Raw genomic sequence first — 24,525 nt, 5'->3', positions numbered from 1 at the left:
CAACCCAAAATGATAATATGATGTATTAATAAATAGCAACAGAGACTGAGATATGATATAAAATGAATAAACATGACTGAGTGTGAAATTATAATTTGAACATATTATTCAACCACAGAAATAACCCAATGGGTACCAATAATAATAACATATGTCTAAGCATGATTTATAATATGAGTCTCAGCTCAATATTCTCTAAAACATAGAGAATGTACTGGTATCAACAGATTATACAATTATATAGTTCCAGGGAATTTGACCAAGTCTTAATTCCTACGGTGCACGCCCACACGCCCATCACCTAGCATGCGCGTCACCTCAAAACCAATTACATAACATATAATCCAGGGTTTCATAGCCCCAGGACCAAATTTAAAACTGTTACTTATCTCAAACCGTAAAATTCTTTATTCCGCTAGGTCTTTGCCTCGTGAATTGGCCTCCAAACGCCTCGAATCTAGCCACAAATAATTTGATTAACTCAATAACATTTATTGGAATTAATTCCATATGAAAATATAATTTTTCCATAAAAATTTGAAATTTAACTCAAAAATTGCCTGTGGGGCTCACGTCTCGGAACCCGACAAAAGTTACAAAATCCGAAAGCCCATTCAACCACGAGTCTAACCATACCAACTTTACTTAATTCCGACATCAACTCGACCCTCAAATCTTCAAATTAAACCAAGAGGGTTTTCTAATCTTTCCAACTTAATTCACCCATTAAATGTTAAAAAGAACCATGGATTCGGGTAATTTGACCAATAATGAGTTAAGAACACTTACCCCGTTGTTTTCCTTGAAAATCTGCCAAAAATCACCTCCTCTCGAGATCCATTCTGTCAAAAATTCAGAACGTAAACTTTCTATCCAGATCTCTCTTCTTCGCGAACGCGACAGGTCCCTCACGTTCATGAAGCACAAAATCGTGCTGCCCAACATTGCTCTTCGAGAACGCGAAACACTACTCGCTAACGCAATGCTTTACCGAGCTCTTCTTCGTGAACGCGAAGGCAAAAACCCATGCCCACTATTTTTCCCTTCGCGAACGCGATACCCAATCGCAAACGCGATGAACAACCCAAATCCTCTTCGCGAACGCAAAGGGATAATCTTGCCTGCCTCAAATTCCCCTTCGCGAACGCGAGGGTCCACTCGCGAAGGCGAAGAAGGAAACCAGGAAACACACCAGTAGTCTTCAGGCAACATGCCAAGTCCAAAAATGATCTGTTAACCTCCCGAAACTCACCCGAGCCTCCACAGGATCTCAACCAAACATACCATCATGTCCCAAAATATCATACGAACTTAGTCGAACCCTCAAATCACCTCAAACAACGCTAAAACCATGAATCATACCCCAATTCAAGCCTAATAAACTTTGAAATTTCAAGTTTCCATAAACAACGCTGGAACCTATCAAATTAACCTCAAATTTTGCACACAAGCCATAAATGACATAATAAACCTATTAAAATTTTCTGAATCGGATTTCGACCCCGATATCAAATAGTCAATCCCCCGGTCAAACTTCCCAAAAATTCAACTTTCGGCATTTCAAGCCTGATTCTACTACGATCCTCCAAATAATTTTCCAGATACGCTCCGAAGTCCAAAATCACCATACAGAGCTATTGGAATCATCAGAATTCAATTCCGAGGCCGTTTACACAAAAGTCAATATCCGGTCAACTTTTTCAACTTAAGTTTTCAATTATGAGACTAAGTGTCTCATTTCACTCCGAAATCCTTCCGGACCCGAACCAACTAACCCGATAAGTCATAAAATAACTATAAAGCATAAATTGAACAGTAAATGGGGGAACATGGTTATAATACTCAAAATGACCGGCCGGGTCGTTATATTCCTCCCCTCTTAAACAAACATTCGTCCTCGAATGGGTTTAGAATCATACCTGAAGTCTCAAATAGGTGTGGATATTTGCTCTGCATCTCCTGCTCAATCTCCCAAGTAGCTTCTCCGACTGGCTGGCCTCTCCACTATACCTTCACTGATGCTATGTTCTTTGACCTCAGCTTTCGAACCTGCCGGTCTAAAATAGCCACTGGCTCCACATCATAAGTCAAATTACCGTCCAACTGCACTGTACTGAAATCCAAAATATGAGACGGATCCCCGACATACTTTCGGAGCATGAACACATGGAACACTAGATGAACACCTGATAGACTAGGTGGTAAAGCAAGTTCATAATCCACCTCTCCAATCTTCTTAAGTATCTCAAAAAGCCCAATATATCGAGGGCTCAACTTGCCCTTCTTCCTGAACCTCAACACACCATTCATGGGTGAAATCTTGAGTAGAACCTTCTCCCCAACCATGTAAGAAACATCACGGACCTTCCAGTCAGCATAACTCTTCTGTCTAGACTACGCCGTGCGAAGACGCTCCTGAATCAATTTAACCTTCTCCAAAGCATCCTGAACCAAATCAGTACCTAATAGTCTAGTCTCACCAGCTCAAACCAACCCACCAGAGACAGATACCGTCTCCCATATAAATCCTCATATAGAGCCATCTGAATGCTCGATTGGTAGCTGTTGTTGTAAGCAAACTCTGCCAGTGGCAGAAATGGATCCCAAGAACCCCCAAAATCAATGACACAAGTGTGTAGCATGTCCTCCAAGATCTGAATAGTGCACCCGGACTGTCCGTTCGTCTGAGGGTGAAATGTTGTACTCAACTGAACCTGTGTGCCCAATTCTCGTTGCAGTGTTCTCCAAAACTGTGATGTAAACTGTGTGCCCCGATCCGAAATGATAAACACACGCACACCATGTAGGTGAACAATCTCGCGGATATAAATCTCAGCCAACCGCTCCGAAGAATAATTAGTACCAACTGGTATAAAATGTGCACACTTAGTCAACCGATCTACAATCACCCAAATAGCATCAAACTTTTTCAAAGTTCGTGGGAGACTAACTACTAAGTCCATGGTAATACGCTCACACTTCCACTCCGGAATTTCAAGTTTTTGAATCAATCCGCCCGGTCTCTGATGCTCGTACTTCACCTGTTCAAAATTTAAACACCGAGCTACAAACCCAACTATATCTTTCTTCATTCGCCTCCAGCAATAGTGCTGCCTCAAATCCTGATACATCCTCACGGCACCTGGATGAATGGAGTACCGCGAACTGTGAGCTTCCTGGAGAATCAACTCACGCAAACCATCTACCTTAGGCACACATAGCCTGCCCTCCATCCGTAATATACCATCATCCCCAATAGTGACTTCCTTGGCATCACCGTGCTGAATCGTGTCCTTAAGGACAAGCAAATAGGGATCATCATACTGGCACTCTCTGATGCGATCATATACAGAAGACCGAGAAACCACACAAGCCAAAACTCGATTCGGCTCAGAAACATCCAATCTAACAAACTAGTTGGCCAAGGCCTGAACATCCAAGGCTTAAAGGCCTTTCTACTACCGGAAAGTATGCTAAGCTGCCCAAACTCTCCGCCTTACGACTCAAGGCTTCGGCCACCACATTGGCCTTTCCGGGATGATAGAGAATAGTGATATCATAATCCTTAAGCAACTCCAACCACCTTTGTTGCCGCAAATTAAGATCCTTCTATTTAAATAGATGTTGTAGACTCCGGTGATCGGTATAAACCTCACAATGGACACCGTACAAATAATGTCGCCAAATCTTTAAGGCATGAACGATAGCTGCTAACTCAAGGTCGTGGACCGGATAATTCTTCTCATGTACCTTTAATTTTCTAGATGCAGAGGCAATCACCCTACTGTTTTGCATCAGCACTGCATCGAGACCAATACGCGATGCGTCACAAAACACAGTATAAGACTCTAAACCGGTAGGCAATACCAATACTGGATCTATAGTCAAAGATGTCTTGAGCTTCTGAAAGCTCTCTTCACACTCATCCGACCACCTGAACGGAGCACCTTTATGGGTCAATTTAGTCATAGGCGATGCAATAGACGAGAAACCTTCCACGAAGTGACCATAATAACCAGCCAAGCCGAGAAAACTCCGAATCTCAGTAACTGAAGATGGCCTGGGCCAACTCTGAACTGCCTCTATTTTCTTTGGATCCACCTTAATCCCTTCATTGGACACTATGTGTCCCAAGAATGCCACTGAACTAAGCCAGAACTCACACTTAGAGAATTTGGCGTACAATCTCTCCCCTCTCAGCCTCTGTAATACAATACCCAAGTGTTTTGCATGCTCCCCCTGACTACGTGAGTACACCAGTATATCATCAATAAATAATATGACAAATGAATAAAGATATGGCTCAAACACACTATTCGTCAAGTGCATAAATGCTGCTGGGGCATTGGTTAGCCCAAATGACATCACAGGAAATTCATAGTGACCATAACGAGTCCTGAATGCCGTCTTTAGAATATCCGAATCCCGAATTTTCAACTGGTGATACCTCGATCTCAAATCAATTTTGGAGAATACCCTCGCTCCCTGAAGCTGGACAAATAAATCATCAATATGCGGCAAAGGATACTTATTCTTGATTGTAACTTTGTTCAACTGCCTGTAATCGATACACATTCGCATAGTACCATCTTTCTTTTTCACAAACAGAATTGGTGCACCCCAAGGTGACACACTAGGCCTAATAAACCCCTTGTTAGGAAGTATTTGAAGTTGCTCTTTCAATTCTATTAACTCAACTGGTGCCATACGATATGGAGGAATAGAAATGGGTTGAGTTCCCTGCACCAAGTCAATACCGAAATCAATATCCCTGTCATATGGCATACCCGACAGGTCTGCAGGAAATACATCCGAAAAGTCTCGCACGACCGGTACTGAATCAATAGTAGGAGTATCTACATCAACATCTCTCACAAAGGCCAAATATGACAAACACCCCTTCCCAACCATACGTTGGGCTTTCAAATAAGAAATTACCCTGCTAGGAACATAATCTAGAGAACCTCTCCATTCGACCTTCGGCAACCCCGGTATCGCCAACGTCACGGTTTTTGCATGACAGTCCAGAATAGCATGACATGGAGACAACCAATCCATTCCCAGGATTACATCGAAATCAACCATACTGAGCAATAAGAGATCAACTCTAGTCTCCAGTCCCCCAATGGTTACCACACAAGACCGATATACACGGTCCATAATAATAGTATCGCCCACCGGTGTAGATACATGAACAGGTGAAACTAAGGACTCACAGGACATATCCAGATAATGAGTAAAGTATAATGATACATACGAATAAGTAGAACCAGGGTCAAATAATATAGAAGCTTCCATGTGGAACATTGAGACAATACATGTAATCACTGCATCTGAGGTAACGATATTTAGCATGGCAGGAAAAGAATAGAATTGGGCATGACCGCCACCTGATCGGCCTATCCCTCTTGGCGAACCCTAGCTGACTGACCCCCACCCCGAGCTGGCTGGGTGGATGGCGAAGTAACTAGTGCTGAAGTCGTAGTCTGACTCCTCTGCTGCACTGGACCTCTCGAGCGACGAGGACATTGTCTCCACATATGCCCAAATTCCCTGCACTCAAAGCAGCTCCCTGGTACCGGTGGTGATGCAGACTGAATCGAGCCCCGAGAACTAGAATAACTACTAGAAGCACCCGATGCAAATGAACCCTGAACTGAAGGGGCACGAGCTGAACTCTGGGCTGGGAGGGCACTGAGAGATGACTGGTCGTGATGAGAACAATATGAACCATGGCCGGATGACACATCACGGTGCACTGGACGACCCTTCTGAGCGTGTCTATAAGAACGACCCCTACCACGGTAAAAATGACCCCCTGAAGGAACACCGCTGAATCACCTGGACCACAAGGCCTCTTAGCCTCCCTCTCTCCACGTTCCTGACTACGGAGCATCTATATCTACCGAGCAATGTCAACTACCTCATCAAAAGTAGCACCAGATTCTCTCTCCCGAGTCATAAGTAACTGTAGCTTATATGTGAGGCCATTAATGAACCTCCTAATCCTCTCCCTATCAGCGAGAACCAACCAAACTACGTGATGAGCCAACTCAGAAAATCTCAACTCGTATTGCGTCACAGACATGCCATCCTGACGTAACTACTCAAATTGTCTGCGCAGCTCCTCTCTACGAGACTACGGTACAAACTTCTCCAAAAAGAGAACGGAGAACTCCTTCCATGTAAGTGGTACTGCACCGATTGGCCTGCGCCTCTCATAAGCCTCCCACCATCTGAAGGCAGCCCCAAAAAATTGAAAAGTAGTGAACGAGACCCCACTGGTCTCCAAAATACCCGATGTCCGAAGCATCCGCTGGCACATAGCCAGAAAACCCTGAGCATCTTCTGACTCAGCACCGCTAAATGATGGAGGTTGAAGCCTCCCAAATCTCTCAAGTCTCCTCTGCTCATCATCTGCCATAATGGGGACTACCAGGTCTTGACAGTTGAAGCCGGCTGGGCTGGCAGTGCCCCCGGTATCTGAAATCCCTATACTACCTGATCTGGTGTACGGGCTATAGGGGTATGAGTACCTCCCCCAGCCTGTGAAGTGGCAGGTGCGGCCTGAGCTGAAACCACCTGAGCAAGACCAGTGCAAACTGTCAATATTTGGGCCAAAGTCTCCCGAAGGCCTCGAATCTCAATGGGCACAACTAGTGCCTCAACTGGTCCTGTCGGCTCAGCTATATCTAGACTCTGCTCCTGAGCTGGAGCAATTGGTGGTACTACAGGTGCTGGTCCAACTGTGGTACGAGCTACACCTCAACCTCTACCTCGGACCCGGCCTCTACCATGGCTCCGGCCTCTCGCGGCCCTAACTGGTGGCACTGGTGGCTGACCGTCTGATCCGGTAGTACGTGTCCTCACCATCTTTGAGAGAATAGAATAACATAATTTTAGTTTTTTTCCGAAATCAACAAGTTCGCACGATATAATTCAAGAAAATGAAATTTTCCTAAGGGTTTGGCAGCTTCTCGAAGATAAGTACAGACGTCTCTGTACCGATCCGCAAGACTCTACTAAACCTGCTCATGACTCGTGAGACCTATGTAACCTAGGCGCTGATACCAACTTGTCACGGCCCAAAATCTCACCCGTCGTGATGGCGCCTAACTCAATACTAGGCAAGCTGACAACATCAATAACCAACAATTTATTTTAAATACGAAAAATATAATAATTAAGTTTAAGAGAAAATCCCACAAATACTGGATATAAATACACTCCCAAATCCCGGTGTCACTGAGTACATGAGCATCTATACATTACAAGTCTAGGGAACCCGGTCTATAATAATAAGAGACCAAATACAATAAAAAAGGATAGGGAAGGAGAGACAAGGTTTACGAAACACAGTAGCTACCTCTGAATCTCCGGTAAATTAACTGCGTGAAAGAATCAATACCCATTGTGTCCGGGGTCACCTGGATCTGCACACGAAGTACAGGGTGTAGTGTGAGTACAACCAACTCAGTAAGTAACAATAATAAATAAGGAACTGAATGTAGTGACGATCTTCTCAGCTATGTCCAAATACAGTTATTTCCAACAAAAAAGGGTAGGCATGCTCTTAGGTTCAACATTTAAAATTTTACAGTAATTTCATATCAAATTTGACTGAAACAGAAAATAATATTTTTCTGAAATTTCCAAAATAGTGATATATGACAGCTAAAATGCAGCAAATAATAAAATCAATGCATCCTCTCAGAGTAATAGTCACTCAATCCTCCCATTCACTCCAACCTCACAGTCACTCTTTCCTCACAATCACTCATTCCTCACAGTCACTCAGCATTCGGCAATCGAACTCAGCACTCGCACTCAGTAGGTACCTGCGCTCACTGGGGGTGTGTACAGACTCCGGAGGGGCTCCTTCAGCCTAAGCACTATATCAAGCCAATCATGGCATAAATAAATAAAATATGTTGCGGCGTGCACCCTGATCCCATTGTATCCTCATAATTAGGTCCTCGGCCTCACTCAGTCATCAACCTCTCCAATCTTTCGGGCTCTCAGAAATCAGGATAATTAGCCCAAAATAATAATATGATGTATTAATAAATAGCAACAGAGACTGAGATACGATATGAAATGAATAAACATGATTGAGTGTGAAATTACAGTTTGAACATATTATTCAACCACAGAAATGACCCCAATGGGTACCAATAACAACAGCATATGTCTAAGCATGATTTATAATACGAGTCTCAGCTCAATTTCCTCTAACACATAGAGAATGTACTGGTATCAACAGATTATACAACTATACAGTTCTAGGGAATTTCACCAAGTCTCAATTCCTACGGTGCACGCCCACACGCCCATCATCTAGCATGTGCGTCACCTCAAAACCAATCACATAACAGATAATCCAGGGTTACATACCCTCAAGATCAAACTTAGAACTGTTACTTACCTCAAACCGTAAAATTCTTTATTCCGCTAGGTCTTTGCCTCGTGAATTGGCCTCCAAACGCCTCGAATCTAGCCACAAATAATTCGATTCAGTCAATAATATTTATTGGAATTAATTCCATATGAAAATACAATTTTTCCATAAAAATCCAAAATTTAACTCAAAAATTACCGTGGGGCACACGTCTCAGAACCCGATAAAAGTTACAAAATCCGAAAGTCCATTCAACCACGAGTCTAACCATACCAATTTACTTAATTCCGACATCAACTCGACCCCCAAATCTTCAAATTAAACCAAGAAGTTTTTTTAATCTTTCCAACTTAATTCACCTATTAAATGTTAAAAACAACCATGGATTCGGGTAATTTGACCAATAATGAGTTAAGAACACTTACCCCGTTATTTTCCTTGAAAATCTCCCAAAACTCACCTCCTCCCGAGATCCAATCCGTCAAAAATTCAGAACTTAAACTTTCTATCCAGACCTCTCTTCTTCGCGAACGCGACAGGTCCCTCGCGTTTGTGAAGCACAAAATCGTGCTCCCCAACATTGCTCTTCGGGAACACAAAACACTACTCGCGAACGCGATGCTTTACCGATCTCTTCTACGCGAACACGAGCTTCCATTCGCGAACGCAAAGGCAAAAACCCATGCCCACTATCTTTCCCTTCGCGAACGCGATACCCAATCGCGAACGCGATGAACAACCCAACTTCTCTTTGCAAACGCGAAGGGAAAATCGTGCCTGCCTCAAATTCCCCTTCGCGAATGCGAGGGTCCACTCGCGAACGCTAAGAAGGAAACCAGAAAAACACACCAGCAGTCTTCAGGCAATATGACAAGTCCAAAAATGATCTGTTAACCTCCTGAAACTCACCCGAGCCTCCCCAGGACCTAAACCAAACATACCATCAAGTCCCAAAACATTATACGAACTTAGTCGAACCCTCAAATCACCTCAAACAACGCTAAAACCATGAATCATACCCCAATTCAAGCCTAATGAACTTTGAAATTTCAAGTTTCTACAAACAACGCCGGACCCTATCAAATCAAGTCCGATTAACCTCAAATTTTGCATACAAGTCATAAATGACATAACGGACCTATTAAAATTTTAAGAACCGGATTTTGACACTGATATCAAAAAGTCAACCCTTCGATCAAACTTTCCAAAAATTCAACTGTCGGCATTTCAAGCCTGATTTCACAACGGACCTTCAAATAATTTTCTGGACACGCTCCTAAGTCCTAAATCACCATACGGAGTTATTAGAATCATTAGAATTCAATTCCGAGGTCGTTTACATATAAGTCAATATCCGGTCATCTTTTTCAACTTAAGTTTTTAATTATGAGATTAAGTGTCTCATTTCACTCCGAAATCCTTCCGGACCCGAACCAACTAACCCGGTAAGTCATAAAATAATTGTAAAGCATAAATTGAGCAGTAAATGAGGGAACGGGGTTATAGTACTCAAAACGACCGGTCAGGTCGTTACAAGTACGAAATAACATAATTATCCAATATCTAGTACAACCTGGATCTGGAGTCACAAGTACACGAGCTTCTAGAGGTTTTAAAAATAGAGTCTAAAATAAATACAACTGTCTCAAATGAGATGAACTATAAATATGGAAAGAGGAAGGGGACTTCAAGGTCTGCGTACACCATCAGATCTACCTCGAGTCTCCAAATAAGCTAATCCGAGTTGATGCACCTCACAAACAGCTAGGACCAGTACCAAAATCTACACATGAAGTGCAGAGTATAGTATGAGTACAACCGACCCAATGTACTCCGTAAGTGTCGAGCCTAACCTCGACGAGGTAGTGACGAGGCTATGATAGGACACCCACGTAATTAAACCTGTACAAATGAAAATATACGTACGACATAACAACAAATAATGATTTAACATATACGATTGGGAGGGGGCATGAAAAGGGGTGCAAGATACGGTAACTATAACATGAAATGACAACATGAAACAATCAATAAACCTTCAACCAATGAAAATAGAGAAAACATAATAAATAAAGACTACACGGCATCACCCATCACGCCTTTACTCTCAACCTTACCATGAAACAATAACAATAGCACGGTATCACCCGTTGTGATTTTACTCTCAACCTCTCCATAAAATGATAAATACGGTACGACATCACCCTTCATGCTTTTACTCTCAATTTCATTATGAAACGATACATACGGCATGGCATCACCCTTCGTGCTTTAACTCACTTCATCACTATGTATAAATCAATAAAAGAAATAATAATCAGCACGACATCAGCCTTCGTGCGTTAACACTCTCTCCATTACCATGAAGCAATGAATATATGATATTTGGGAGAAAGAATAATCAAGAATAAACCTTACATCAACAACGTTTCCACAATATCGAGTCTCAACTTCCATTAATATTCCACTTTCACAAATACTTCATAAATGCTAAAAGGATAACCAATTAAGTGATAAACCAGTCTAGACATGGATATCATAATCAAAGGAGGAAATAAATCACGAGAAACAAGTTTCAACCGCATGCTTTAACCCAACAACGACGTATAAGTACTCGTCACCTCACATATACGTTGTACCCAATATTTAAACACGTAGCAAATAAGCAAACAAGTCCTAATCCCTCAAGTCAAGGTTAACCACGATACTTATCTCACTCCGCAATTAATTCAGAGCTCTACCGGGGCTTTCCTCTAGCATTTTCCTCCAAACCACTCATATCTAACCACAATCAACTTGATAACGTCAAATAATGCTAAGGGAATCAATTACAATACATATATATAGGATTTTTACACTTTTTCCACAAGGTCAAAAAAATCAACCCCGGGCTCCCTTGGTCAAAACCCGAGGTTTGGACCAAAATTTATTTACCCATTCACCCCCGAGCCCGATTATGTAATTAGTCTTGAACTCCGACCTCGAATTGAGATCTAAATCCCGAATTTGCAAAAAACCTCAATTCTTCCTAAATCCCTAGTTTTATACCATGGAAGAACAATGATTAGGACTAGAAATTAATGGGTGATGTTAGAAATGGAAGAAAATGAATTAAAGTGTACAAACCTATGAATTGGTATTGCGTTTTCCCCTTAGAATCGCCTCAAGGTCGACCTCTAATGGAGAGTTTATGAAAAATGAAAGAAATCCCGTTTTGGGACTGTTTTAAATCACTCGCGTCAGGTGTTCATCGCATTCGCGTGAAACCTGACGTGTTCGCGAAGAGCATGGACTAACTAGCTTACGTGATCATGAGTAACTCCGCGCGTTCACAAAGGTCTAGCCCGCCTCACCACCTCGTTCGCGAGACTGGGCTCGCGTTCGCGTAGAGTTACCTCAACTCCCCCGCCCAGGCCATCTAATGCTACGCGTTCGAGTGTGAATGGTCGCGTCCAAAAAGATCAACCCCCCCCCCCCCATGCTCCGCGTTCGCGACAAGGTCTCGCATTCGCAACTAAGGTTTCTCATTCGCGTAGAACAAAATCCTCCCCAGTCCTAGATACCCTTCGCGATCGCGAGAATGGCTTCGCGGTCGTGAAGCACAACGCACTAGATGACAGCTGAAGCTCAAAAATAAGATTTTTTTCAAAGATCAAAAGGTTCGTAAGCTATCCGAAACTCAACCGAACCCTCGGGGCGCCAAACCATATATGCACACAAGTCAAAAAATCTCATACGAACTCGCTCACGCGATCAAAACACCAAAAATAACACGTAGATCTACGAATCATACACCAAACCAAATGAATGTTTTCAATAAAAATTAAGAATTTCTATTTTAACAACCGGACGTTCGAATCACGTCAAATCACTTCCGTTTTTCACCAAATTTTGCAAACAAGTCATAAATATCATAATGGACCTATACCAAGTTTCTAAACCAAAATTTGACCCGGTATCAACAAAGTCAAACATCGGTCAAATTGATGAGTTCCTTTAACCTTTAAACTTTAAATTTTTAACAAATTGCGATAACGCGAGCTAGGGTCCTTTGAATTCGATTTCGGGCATACGCCCGAGTCCCATATCATAATGCGGATCTACAAGGACCGTCAAAATATGAATTTGGGTCTGTTTGCTTAAAATGTTAACCAAAGTCAATTTAAATGGATTGTAAGGCACGAACTCACTTTTTAATCAATTATTTTTACATAAATGCTTTTTGAATAAAAGACACGGATTGCGCATGCAAATTGAGAAAGACTAAAAGAACCTATTTGAGGTTTCGAAACACAAAATTAAGATTTAAAATTCTAAATGACCTAGTGGCTCGTCACACTGCCAAACATTTAGGTTGCATCGTTAAAGATGATGCACCTATGAGAGTAGCTGTGACTAATGGAGGCCATCTAATAAGTTATCAATCTTGTCTCCAATTCAGTTGGAAAAACTCAAGGAATAGATTTTGAACACAGACTAAGATTGTTAGATATTGGAGGGTATGATGTGGTCTTAGGAATGGATTGGATGAGGAAGCATAACCCCATTCTGTTTGATTTCATCGAATATAGGTTGCAAGTGAGTGTGAAGGGGAAAACGGTGGACCTTAAGGGATACTCTAAGGAAGGTAAACTCTATAGCATGACAGCTGGTGAAGTGAAACAGCTTCTCAGAAAGGGCAAGGTATTGCGGGCTCAATTATTTATAATTACTGCTAGGACTGTTGAAGTACAAGTGACCGAACCTGATAAAATCAATATGATACTTGAAGAATTCCCAGATGTGTTTGAAGAGCCAAAGTCCTTGCCACCACAAAAGAGCCATGATCATTTTATCCCCTCCAAACCTGATACAACAGCAATAAGTATCAGACCTTACAGGTACAATCATTTCCAGAAAAATAAAATAGAAAAGTAAGTAAATAAAATCTTAAGAGAACTAAACAAGATGCCCATCAAGGATAAATTTCCTATTCCTTTGGTAGATGATTTGATGGATGAACTTAATGGATCTTACATATATTCCAAGATTGATCTAAGGGCTGGTGATATTGGGTATCACCAAATTAGAATGGAGATGTCTGATATCTATAAGACTGCATTTAGGACCCATTAGGCCATTATGAGTTTAGAGTCATGCCATTTTGCTTGACCAATGCTCCTACAATCTTTCAGAGCCTGATGAACCATGTTTTCATTATGTTTTCTCTATTTTCATTGGTTGGACATCACCCATAATAAAAAGAAAGAAAACATAATAAATAAAGACTGCACGGCATCACCCATCGCGCTTTTACTCTCAACCTCACCATGAAACAATAATAATAGCACGGTATCACCCTTCGTTATTTTACTCTCAATCTCTCCATAAAATGATAAATACGACACGACATCACCCTTCATGATTTTACTCTCAATTTCATTATGAAACCATACATACGGCACGGCATCACCCTTCGTGCTTTAACTCTCTTCATCACTATGTATAAATCAATAAAAGAAATAATAATCGGCACGACATCAGTCTTCGTGCGTTAACACTCTCTCCATTACCATGAAGCAATGAATATATGATATTTGGGAGAAAGAATAATCAAGAATAAATCTTACATCAACAACGTTTCCACAATACCGAGTCTCAACTTCTAATAAATTTATGAGTTCCTTAAACCTTTAAACTTTAAATTTTTAATAAATTGCGATAACTCGAGCTAAGGACCTCCGAATTCGATTTCGGACATACTTCTGAGTCTCAAATCACGGTTCGGACCCACCGGGACCGTCAAAATTCAGATCTGGGTCTGTTTGCTCAAAATATTGACCGAAATCAACTCAAATAGATTTTTAAGGCACGAATTCACTTTTTAATCAATATTTTTCACATAAACGCTTTCCAGAAAAAGGTTCAGATTGTGCACGTAAATCGATAAAAACTAAAAGAATCTATTTGAGATTTCGAAACACATAATTAAGGTTTAAAACTCTAGATGACCTAGCAGGTCATCACATTCTCCACCTCAAAAATTGTTTGAAATCTTTGACCATAATGATTCTCTAGAGACCTGTGAATCTGGTATTTTTAAAACTCTATTGATGTTGGTAATTTATACTCCCTCCGGTTCAGAATAAGTGATCAATTTGTCTTTTTATTTTGGTTCAAAATAAGTATCCATTTATATAATCAAGAAAAAAATCAATTTATTTTTTCAAAATTACCCTGTACGTATCCCTAAAAAGTATTTTACTCCTCACATTAAATTATGTCGCAACATTTAATTAAGGATAGTTTAGTCACACTAATTATTTTTGCCTAGAATTAATATTTCCTTAATGGGTGTGTCAAGTCAAATTGGTCAATTACCGGAGAGAGTAGTTTGTTAGCTATTGATATTCGGTGTTTGGATCGAAAATTTTGAACCATTTTGTTGGCTTTCGAAATCTGCTCTTAGCGTTCCATGAATCTCATTTTTTATTTGAAAACTTTCGGATATGACTTTTAGCATATGAATGTTGAAGTTTGAGTCCCAATATTTTGGAGCTTTGGTTTTTGTGGAAAAAAAATATTTTGGATTTATTAGTTGGTAATTGAAATCGGCTACTAACTTGGTATTTGGTAAGCGAAATTCATGTTAGCTACTGTTGAGGTTCGAATCTGTAGTGGAGAAGAAACAAAAAAAGAATAAATGTTCAGATTTTCCGGCGATCTCCATTTATTTCGGCATTAAAACCAAGACAATAAGGTAGATGGTGGGACTAGTGGAGGGAGAGAGGAAGGTGCTGACCTGAACAATGGTGTGCAAAGAATAGGAGGAAAAAAAGATTTAAAAGGTAAAATTGATCTCACGCTCTAAAAATGTGTAATACAGGCACTATGCCACAAAATTAATTTGTGTCTAAATGACACATTTAAAATGTGATTAAAGTGTTCAAATAGAACGAAATTAAGGAGTGTCAAAGTGAAAAATACAGACAAGTTTAAGGGGCTGACGATGTATTCCACCTAGATTATATATACATTATATATTTGACACCTACTTAGTTTAAAGCGATTGAATGAACGGCTATTTAGGTTAATTCTTCAAAATTATTCTACTAATGGGCTTCGTCAGGTGCTTGGGCCTAAAACCTCTTATTTTGTTAAGTATCTAGACTTCTGTCTCATTCTTATTTTGGCCTATTAAGTTTCCAGTAGGAAATGAGAAAAAAAAGGGACTTGAACCCAAAAAAGAAAATGAAAGACACTTTTACTCCAAGAAGTAGATTGTTATCGCTAACTATTTTGGCCCCAAAACTCTCTTCTTTGTCTAGGTGATTGATGTTTATTTGTTTATATCCTCACAACTCCTTTCTTTCAACTTATCGCTTGTTACGTCCTTAGGCTATGTTGCGTGCAATTGGCAGCCATTATCATAATTAGTACTATGAATTATGATCGTATAGCATTGAAGTGAGAGGCAGGTGAGAGTTTGAAATGGTATAGATGTAACTCGAATTAACTTATATACACTAATAGTATACATAATTGATTTTTGTATTATATGTGTAATTTAACTTGTTATAGCATATTATTTTCTTAGTCTCTAAATTATCAAATTATATTTATAATAAAAAATTAACTATTATTCGAGGTCATTCTAATCATGATAATAAAAAAATTATTTATTGTGTGTGCAATGAACTTCTGTTTTAGATATTAAAAAACGTTCAATCCACTAATTTGAACATGTCCCCCCCCCCCCCCCCCCCTTTTTTTTTCCCTCTCGTCAATCTTAGGTCGACTACGTCTTGTAGCATCAGCATAGGATAAAAATAGCAAATAGTCTAATTCTAGATAAAGGAAAGCCTGTTTTATTTACGCGTGTAGGATAAGGAGGCTTTTTCAGAAATTTGACCACCTTTTAAGTTTTAGTGATATGATATAGGAGGCGAATCTACAGTATAACCAATGAGTTTATGGGAATCCAAGTTTTTGTTCAAAACTTGCATATGTATCAAAAAATTTATTAAATATTTATAATATTTAATTGTAAATTTAATTATTGCTATATATTAATTTGACATCACTTAGAAACTCATAAATCTCAAACTCTTAATCTGCTGCGACATCAAGCACATAATAAGCCGACAAGGTAAACTTACTCAGTCCACCCACATGTGATCATAATCCCACTCGTACATTTCCCAAGTTCAAGTTGAAGAATTAACCCCAGTATAACTTTTAATTTCATACGGAGGTTCTCCACTCATCAAATTGAACATATAAATTACTAGATGATTAATATGATGCCTTCACCACTAGCTACTCAGCTCATAGATGAACAACACGGTCAAAACTTATTTACCATATTCCTATATTTGTTGTAAAAATGAAAGGGAAATGTTAGGGAAGAAAGAAAGTGTTGCGTTCAAATACACACAATAAGCCAGAAAACGTAACTGTAACTTTTGGACAATTAATTTTTTCAATGTGCATCTTATTATTATTCATTTAAAGATGAGATACGAAATTTTCTGTCTGAATAATACACCTTTGGCTAAAAAAATGTTCCAATACAAAAGAAATCATCAACTTTGAGAGTGCAAATGAAATTACATCCAATGAGACACTGTACAGGAACCTACTCTCAAGTGATCATCGGTATTCGTAGCAAGAAGTATTGATACCTTACTGCAAGACCAATATGAATAACAATCCCGGACCGGATATGAAACTTATGAGTTTGAAATTCTAATATTTTTAAGTTATTGAGTTCTAAATAATAATTTATATATAATGCAATAAATTTTTAAAATAAATACAGAATTTGAACCAAAGTTACGAAATTCAACCGACCCCGCAACAGAAAGGCTAGCTCCTCCCCGTATACGATGTCTACTTCCAAAAACTGCGGTCGTCGGAACAAAAAAAATTAAGTTTAACTTACTTACACTGACATTTTAAATGTAGAATCCATTTTTACATAATCGGCTCATATATTTTACCAACTTAATGAGAAAGTACTTAATGATTTGGTGGCAATAATTAGTGATCATTTGCTGTTCACTTTAATTTCATTCGCTCATGTACATCCAGTATATTTATACACAAGCCAAGTATTATCACTGTCATTCTTGCCCAGATAGGCAAGGCTGGCTCTAATGTGTTGAGTAGTATGGCTTGTGACTTGAGCCCTATTTTTTAAAAAAACTAATAGGTTTATAAATATTTAAAAAATAATATTTAGAACTTTTAATACGAAAGTAGAGTTTTTAATAGAGAATCTTACGGAAATATCTCAAATAAGTCCTAACTTACCAATCTCTAATCATTAATCATACACTTACCAAAACTAGCTAATCACATATAAAAAATTAAAAACCCAAATAAATAAGGTTCTTTCTCTCCAAGAATCATACGCAAAGATCTCCAATAGCTAATTGGCTAATATTAGTAACATTTGGCTAATATTGGTAATATTTTATTAATTGACCAATTTTTGTAATAAGCTACTTATAAATGGACATAGCTGGTAGTTTTTCTTTTTAATATAAAAGAAAAGAAAGCTCTTTAGATACATAAATAAAGTAACAATTTGACTTACTTAAACATGGGTAGATGAATAGTTTTCCCAACGTTTTAATTTTTCACTTCTTACTCCTTCATTAGATAACGTGTAAAAATTTTACTCTTCCTTTCTTAATTTGTCCAAGTCAATCTTTCTTTTTCCAATCTCTTTATATTTCAGAAACCCCTACATATTTTCTGTCTTTCTCTTTAATATTCTTACTCACCATCTTTCTCCAATAAATTTAAGCTTCCAATAGTTCTATACTTCTATTGCTCTATAAAATCTTATCTAAAATTAACAATATCTCAAGAAAGATTAAATGAGTTGGCTATATTATCGATTAAAAATAAATTATTAGGGAAAATCGATTATAAAAACGATTATTAACAACTTTGTATCTCAAAATGTTAGAAAAATAGACTTTAAATAAAAAATATCGTATAACTTTCTTTTAAAAATTTAAGTCTCATATTAAACTTTGGCTTTTGGCCCCGTATATACTTGAGCCGCCCTTGCAGACAGGGTTAGATACTGTACGTAGAGCTACCACTAGACTTCTATATTCAGATGGATTGATTGACACGTGAAATTGAAGGCAATGCTCTTGCGATATATACTAGTAGGTTTTGCATTGCCTTCGCATACAATATTTTGGTTCTTAATTGACTTTTGAGACTGGAGAGGGTCCCAAATGTTTATTTTGCCGATGGCTTAACTTCTAACTTAATTGATCCTTGAAAAGGTGGCTTACAATTTTTCCTCATCTGACTACTAGCTGCATACTAATGAGGTACTCTTATATAACTACTACTAGGTAGTGTTGTTCAAAATCGAACTGAAACCGTTAAACGAATCGAATCGATGGCTTATTGGTATCGAATTATCGGGATAATGGATGGCGAACGGATTGAAATTTTATAATTAATAGCTTAACGGTTTGGAGGCGGAATACTCAATTTTCTTATCGGGTAAACCGTTAACCCGTTAAGAATTTTTATATTTATACTTTTATCCCTATGTATATAAAGTACTATTGAAACCCTAAATGACTAAATCCCTAATTTCTATTTTTTAATTTTTAATTGTCTGCAGTCACCAGAGGCAGAGAAGTCGTCAGTCTCGTCTCTCTCTTGAACTGAGAACTGAGAAGTCGAAATCTCAATGATTAATACATGTATGTCTGTATGAGTAGTCTTGATGGTATTAAAAATTTGGTTAATACGTGTATGATGGTATGAGTAGTCTTAAAGACTTTTCAATTAAAAAATATCATTTGGCTAGATCTTAGATAGTATTAAAAATTTGGCATTGATTTGAAACTGTTTGGTATTTATTGAATGATTATTCAAAAAAAATTATTTGGTTTAGCCGATAACCGCCCGATAATTATTAATCTGATACCAATCCGCCTGTTGTCTTATTGGATAGCTAGCGGATTACTACATTTATAATCCGATAACCCTTAAGCGTAATTATCTGCCTGATCCGCCCGATAAGCACCCCTACTACTAGCATCAATTAATTTATTCATGTGCAAGAAATGCAATGTTCTTGACAGGCCGGATCTAGGTGGGATGAAGGGGGTTGAACCCCCTTCGTCAAAAATTACACTGTAGATATAAGGTTAATTTGTTTTCTTTGTTAATTCACATGGCTATGGAAGCTGAAGCTAGAGAAGAAGAAGAAGCTTCGAGAAGACAGTTGGCACAATGAAAGGATAACTGATTCTGTTAAGAACGTAAATGTACTGTACAAACTAACTCTTAGCTCTACTATTCTATTTATACATATTGTGTATACTCACTAACTAACAACTCACTTAACCAACTAATAATATTAACCATGTACACTAACTAGAGTTAAGTGTACTTGAGTACACTCAACACTCCCCCTCAAGTTGATGGCTTGAACAAATTTTGTATTCCAAGTCTGCTTAGCAAGTGATCATGTTGAAGTTTTCCTAAGCTTTTTGTGAGAATACCAGCCAATTGTTCTTTAGTTGAAACATGTTCAGTTCTCAGTATTCTCTGCATAATTCCTTCTCTTACAAAGTGGCAGTAAATGTCTATATGCTTGATTCGTTCATGGAATATTCGATTGGCTGCTATCTGAATTGCAGCCTTGTTGTCACACCTCAACTTCACAGGAAGCTCCACATCTACTCCAAGTTCTTTGAATAGTCCTATCAGCCAAGTTATTTCAGTTGTGCATGAAGCCATGCTCCTGAACCCAGCTTCAGCTGAACATCTAGACATTGTTTCTTGTTTTTTTGACTTCCAAGATATTAGTGCATCCCCAAACTTGACCAAATAGCCTGTTATAGACCTCCTAGTTTGCAGACATGCTCCTTAGTCTAAGTCACAGTAGGCACTCAGCTTGTTAGTATTCTGTGCAGGCATCAACAACACTAAACCTGAGGCTTCTTTTAGGTATCTCACTACTCTAAGTGCTGCTTCCATATAAGATACCTTTGTACAATGCATATATTGGCTCAGCACTTGTGCCAAAAATGCTAAGTCTGGACTTGTCATAGTTAAGTATAGAAGTCTGCCCACTAGCTTTTGATATCCTCCTAGATCTTTGAGTAGTTCATCCACATGCTCCTTATCACTTCCTATACACTTATTATACTTTTCAAATGTTAATTTATGATTCAATTCAAGCAGAGTACCTGCTGGTTTTGCTCCCCCTAGCCCTGAATCAGAGATGAGTTCTAGGGCATATTTTCTCTGGCACATTACAATCCCTTCCTTGGATCTTGAAAACTCAATGCCTAGGAAGAATTTCAATTCACCTAGATCCTTCATTTTGAACTGACTTTGTAGGTCTCCTCTTGTTTGATTCAGTAGTGACTGGTTGTTGCCTGTGATGAGTAGATCATCAACATATACTAGAATCACCACTAGATCACTGCTTACTTTCCTTATAAATAATGAGTAATCAAAATGGCTCTGTTGAAATCCCATCTGCAATAGTGATTATGTCAGCTTCTTGTTTCTTTATCTTGGTGCTTGTTTGAAGTCGTGCAAAGATTTGTAAAGTTTGCAGACCTTCAAAGATCCCCCCTCCCCCTCCCGTCTACTAAACCCCTCAGAAACATGCATATACACCTCCTCTAATAAGTCTCTATTAAGGAAAGTATTATAAATATCCATTTGATAGATTGTCCATTTCTTAGTTGCAGCTAGAGAAATTACAGTCCTGACTGTCACCATCTTGGCTACTGGGAAAAAAGTCTCTGTGTAGTCAAGACCTTCCCTTTGACTGTAGCTCTTAGCAACCAAAAGAGCCTTGTATCTTATCACATCTGTTGAGCCTTTATACTTAATTTTGAAAATCCACTTGCAGCTAATTGGTACTTTACCAGGTGGCAGGTTAATAATACTTCATATATTATTATCTTCCAAAGCACCTATTTCCAGCTGCATGGCTTGTATCTACTTTGGATCTGAAGAGGCTTCTTTGAATGTCCTAGGTTCTGAAAAGGCTGAATAAGCTGAGAGAGCCTGCAGCTACACTGGCTTGAGCTTTTCATAAGTGACATAAAAGGATATGGAATATGAGCAGGAGTGCTTTGAGCCTTTGGTTACATAGTCTTGTAATCATAAAGGGGGCATACTTGTCCTAGAGAATCTTCTAGGGCCCATAGGAGAAACTGCAGAAGATGGAAGAACTTGCTCAGGGGCAGCCTGCTCAACTTCTACCTCTGATGCATCAGCAGAGTGTGCAAGGGTCTCCATATGATGGGGAGAGATAGCAGGTGTCTTAGGTGGACAAGTAGAGGGACTTGGGACATGTATGTTCTCATTCCTATAGTGCACTGTATTAGAAGACATATGGTCCAAGACTAGAAAGATTGGAGTACCTGCTGCTTTCATGTGTTTGAAAGAAAACAAATCCTCCTGAAACAATACATGTCTGCTTACCAAAAAGGTATGAGAGTGAAGATCATATCGCTTGTACTCCTTTTGTGTAGTAGAATACCCCATGAACATAGTAGGCACAACTCTAGATGCAAACTTGTCTGCTACCTTAGCGGTGGAAGCATAGCACAAGCAACCAAAGACCAAAAAGTGAGATAATGAGGGAGCATAAGAGTACAATATTTTAAATGGAGACCTATCAGCAGTGACTCTTGAGGATAATCTGTTGATCAGGTAGATAGCTGTGGAGACACACTCTCCCTACATCCTTAAGGGTATTGCAACTTGAAATCTGAGTGACCTAGCCATGTTTAGAATAGTCATGTGTCTTCTCTTAGCAACCTCATTCTGTTGTGGAGTTTAGACACATGTGCTTTGATGATTAATGCCAAAATCAGACATGAGAGTCTTGACCTTGTGGCTAAATAACCCACCTCAATTATTTGTTCTTAGAGTCTTAACTGAACTAGAAAACACATTCTTTACCTTATTCAAAAAGTCTCTTAGATCAACTATGGTGTCTGGCTTAGAAACAATCAGACAAATTCAAGTATATCTAGTAAAGTCATCTACATTTGTAACAAAAAAACTTTTTCCATCATGTGGTGGTACCCTATTGAGTCCCCAAACATCACAATGTAATAGTGCAAATGGACACAGTAGAACTCAATTGAAAAGGTAACTTTGTTTGTTTAGCCAAAGGGCAAACAGTACAATGGGACTGATCACAAGGTCTCAACTGACTAAGTGACTCATGCTTTCTAATCACATCAATTGGAGCATTACCTAATCTCATATGCCACAGTGAACAACAATCAGAAGCACTAGTATTAATGTTGTTGCTATTTGTGGTTGTAAAACAACTCTTATTTACTACTTTAACTACATTATTTGGTGAATTATCTTGAGTAGGTGATGATCTTTTTTGTAGTTAATTTCCTTGCAGGATGTAGAGTCCCAGTTCCTCCTTACCAATCCCCTTCACCTGACCACTATAAAGATCCTGAAATATATAGAAGTCAGGGAAGAATGACACTAAACACTGCAATTCCTTAGTAAGCTTAGATACTGAAAGGAGATTATATTTGAAATCAAGTATATATAAAATATCACTAATGTCCTGATTGATAAACAAAGATTATTTCCCTGTATGTGTGACTAGTGCTACATCTCCTGTAGGTAAATGCACTTTGTTTCTTTTAGATTCTAGGACTAGCTGACAAGATTTTAACAATTGGAGGGTAGATGTCATATGGTTGGAGGCTCCAATGTCTATTATCTATTTTTACTTAACGTGCTGAGATACCAAGGCAATCAGAGTACCTGTTGCTGTGATGGTAGGCTAGAAATCCATTTTTTAGTCGTAGTTTGTACTCCATTTACTGTATTTTACTTGTATTTGAGCTTAAATATTAGTATATTTTACTTATTATGTGTTTTATGCTTTGCAGGAAGTGATTTTAAGTTTAAAAGATAATTAGGAGCTTAATCGAATAATTTAGAACTTTGAAGTCTGAGTAAAAGAACAAGAAATTAAATCGGGATCACGTTTGGGGATCGAGGATCGCGTCTGGATATCAAAAATCGAAGAAGCAATGTTACTCTATAAAAAGTATACTGTCGCGGTGCATGGGGCGGCGCGACAGTGTAATTTGTTGCTGCCTATTAGAATCCTCTCTCTAAACTTCTCCACTAGCGCCCCGCATGGGGCAGCGCATGGCACAGAGCGCGTGTACAAAATTCTCAGAGTATTTTTCTTGTTTCGGCTTGGAAAGGATAGTTTTGTCCGGGCCCATTTTTACATGGTATAAATATACTAAAAAGATGTTTCTGAAGGGACTTTTGATCTTAGAAGCTTTGGGAGAGAATTGGAGGCTACAAGACACAGGATTTCATCATTTTTCTATCAATTCAATATAGGAGTTTGGATTGTAACGTTAGATTGTTGTTTTCTTACTCTTTAATTATATTTGTGATGACTTCCTCCATGATTATGGAGTAGTTTCCCTTAGGGTTTGAAGGATATGGTGTTTTGATAAATATTTGTGGATTTTAACTCTAGTTCTTTGCTTGAATTCGTTTATGGAGCTTTGAATTATTGCAACTTTATTCACCGATTTATTTAATCGAAAGAGAAATATTTTGGTAATTATCTTTGCATTATCTTTTTTGATTTAATTCAGTGATTCTCTTAAGTAATCGAAAGAGCTTGTTGAATTGTTGATTAACAAGTTAGGAGAATATTTGAGAGATGTTTTTCTGAAGACTAATCCATTAACGCACGCTTGTATATTTTTACAGTGCTTATATTAGTTCACCTCGTAGAGTTAATATTTCATCGAGAGAGGAGTCTTGACTACACGTTTGAACTAATAATTGAGTGAATTCATGAGAATCATTAGAACATTAGAGTGAATTAAACTAGAGTTAGATCCCAAATAGCTATCTTGCACCTATCATGTCATGACCCTTATTCCTCACATTGATAAGAAACCAACTCTGCTAATCTCTAGTTCTTTGCAGCCAATTGTTAATTGCAACCCTTATTCCCCTTTGAAACTATTGGACCTTTGATTCTAAATATTGCAGTGCCTTTGATAACTTCTGCAACCTGGACTACCTGTGTAAAATTTGCTAGGCTCCTCTGACTCTCAAGA

Source organism: Nicotiana tomentosiformis, chromosome 3 (assembly GCF_000390325.3).
Source record: "Nicotiana tomentosiformis chromosome 3, ASM39032v3, whole genome shotgun sequence".
Classification (NCBI taxonomy): domain Eukaryota; kingdom Viridiplantae; phylum Streptophyta; class Magnoliopsida; order Solanales; family Solanaceae; genus Nicotiana; species Nicotiana tomentosiformis.
Note: the sequence above shows the minus strand (reverse complement) of the source record.